This window comes from Pelophylax lessonae (genome assembly GCF_965119305.1).
Source record: "Pelophylax lessonae genome assembly, chromosome: 9".
Taxonomy (NCBI): domain Eukaryota; kingdom Metazoa; phylum Chordata; class Amphibia; order Anura; family Ranidae; genus Pelophylax; species Pelophylax lessonae.
In genome coordinates, this window is record NC_138776.1 from 192,252,740 (window position 1) to 192,255,894 (window position 3,155).

Sequence of the window (3,155 nt, forward strand, 5' to 3'; positions counted from 1 at the left end):
GGAGCGCGCCTCCGGTGGCGCGCGCTCGCTCCCTAGACCCTCACAGGCTAGCGACGTAGATCAACGTCACTTTGCCTGTGAGGGGCTGACTGCCGACGTAAATCATCGTTAGGCAGTCGGCAAGAGGTTAAATGGCCCCTTCGTAGGAGTGAATGAGATTTTTTTGCCATTTTCAGGAAACTATGCAGCTTTGAGTGGACCATACAGTGAAGATCTGGCAGGAACTAGAACAGCCACGTGTAATTCTTTCGGGATGCTGGAGGGAACAAGAGGGTCTGTTTAGGGATACACGAAATGTAGAAAAGTACCATAGTAAAGGAAAAGCGATAGCACACCCTAGTCAATACAGTGGGGAAAATAATTATTTGATCTCCTGCAGATTTTGTAAGTTTGCCCACTTACAAAGAAATAAAGGCTCTATAATTTTTATCATAGGTGTATTATACATAGGTTATTACAGGTATGTTTAAATGATAGAATATCAACCAAAAATCCAGAAAAAAACACATGATATAAATGTTATAAATTGAGCTGCAGTTCAGTGAGTAAAATCATTTTTTGAACCCTTACCAATCAATAATAATTCTGGCTCCCACAGACTGGCTACAGTATGTGCTCATGTGGTACACCGATTAGTCCTGTCAATTTAGGAAAGGTGCTCCTAATGACAACTCGTTATGTAAAAAAAAAAGACACCTGTCCACAAAATCTCTTTCTTCCATTCAAACCCACCATCATGGGCAAAACCAAAGAACTGTCAAAGGACATCAGGGACAAGATTGTAGACCTGCACAAGGCTGGAATGGGCTACAAGACCATCAGCAAGAAGCTGGGAAGGAGAGAACAGTGGGAGTGATTATTCGCAAATGGAAGAAATACAAAATAACCATCAATCATCCTCGGTCTGGAGCTCCATACAAGGTTTTGCCTCATAGGGTAAGGGTGATCATGAAAAAATTGAGCGAGAAGAACTACACGGGAGGAGCTTGTGAATGATCTCAAGGCAGTTGGGACCACAGTCACCAAACAAACCATTGGTAACACCGGAAAGCCAGCACCGCCTGCAAGGTCCCCCTCCTCAAGAAGGCACATATACAGGCCCATCTGAAGTTTGCCAATCAACATCTAAATGATTCAGAGAAGGATTGGGAGAAATTACTATGGTCAGATAAGGCCAAAATTGAGCTATTTGGCATTAACTCTACTCGCCATGCTGACTATGACCCTATGTTACTCCACCCCAAACTCACTCATCAATGTCTTTATGGACCTTACTTTGTTCACTGGTGCACAGTCTCTACTCTAACTCATCCCAAAGGTGTTATATCGGGTTGAGATCAGGACTCTGTGCAGGCCAGTCAAGTTCCTCCACCCCAAATCCCACTCATCCATGTCTTTATGGACCTTGCTTTGTGCACTGGTCCAAATTATTTGGTGGAGGGGGGATTCTGGTTTGGGGTTGTTTTTCAGAGGTTGAGTTTGGCCCCTAAGTTCCATTGAAGTGAACTCATAAGGCGTCAGCATACCAAGACATTTTGGACAATTTTATGCTCCCAAATTTTTGGGAACAGTTTGGTTTGGTGGATGCTCCCTTCCTGTTCGAACATGACTGCACACAAGTGAAAAAAGCAAGGTCCATAAAGACATGGATGAGCAAGTTTGAGATGAAGTAATGTTTGGGCTGCATGTTTGCTGCCCTCATTTTTCTGGCCACCCAGGCTATATGACACAATAAGGGTTGGGCTGGAATTCTAAGGGGAAGCCCATGTGCACTGTCCCATCTAAAATTCAAACCAGACCCTTATCCAGGCAAGCAGTCTGGGTGACCAGGAAAAAGAGGGCAGCAAGCATCCACCACCACTGAACCATACCAGGCCATATGACTTCCAACACTGGGAGGGTACTGGGAGGGTGATTGCTCCCTCCAAGCACCCTATCCCCATGTTGAAGGACAAGGGCCTCATCCCTACATCTGATTTCCCAAGAGGATGTGGGGGGCTGTGGGTGGAAAACTTATAGGAAGCTGGAAAACATTACTTTAACCACTTGCCGACCGCCGCAAGTACATATACTGCGGCAGTCAGCCCCGTGGAGGCAAAGTGACGTACCGGTACGTCACTCACCTGTGAGCCAATCGCACAGGTGATCAAATACCACCAAAAGAAAGCTCTGTTTGTGGGGAAAAAAGGACGTCAAATTCATTTAGATACAGCGTCGCACGACCGCGCAATTTTCCGTTAAAGTCTCGCAGTGCCGAATCGCAAAATAGGGCCTTGTCAGGAAGGGGGTAAAATCTTCCGGGGCTTAAGTGGTTAAAATAAGCGGGCCCCCAGATATCCTGCCCCACTCCAGAGAAATTAGTATATGGATAGCATTAATACCCCTTAGTCATTATCACAGTTCCCACAGAGTTGAAATAAAAAAAAAAACACTCACACTGTGACAAAGTCCTTTAATGAAAATGAATAAATACAAATGTAAATCCAGTATCAATTACATCATCCAGTGATATAAATCCAGTGTTACAAATGAGGATTCCCCATTGGGAGTCAACCCACCAACATTTTGTCCGACAATGTTGACCTGTTACACTCTCATTGCTAAATGAGACATCCCAAGCTGCTATAGTAATGTAAAGAAATCATTTGAGGATCCTGGGTGACATCATTGATCAAATATGACCATGACTGTATTTGGTCAATCAAGCGAACAGAATCAATCAGCACAATCAAAGTAAATAATTATTGTCTACAAATTATCCTTACTCCAAGTTGCTCGCTAAAACACCCACCGCATGAAACAGTTTTATCCAATAGAATATAGTGTACTGCAACTCAATTAAAAATACTCAATATACGAATATAAAGTGCATAAAATGCATTTTTTGTGGTTTAAAATGTATTTTTTGCACCTTATTTTTGTTATAATTTGATATTGATAATTTTGAGTGAGATACAGTATGTATTTTTAAAGGAGTTGCTCTACACTATATTTTATTGAATCAAATGTATTTGGTCAACGACGTCAGCCAGAATTTCCAGCGTGCTTGTTTACATTCCAGCACGCATTGATCTGTTATTTAGTAGTGGTAATGCGGCAGATGAGCATCATCTGGTGCTACGTCAAAGTGTCAGTTGGGAAACATGATTGCGTCA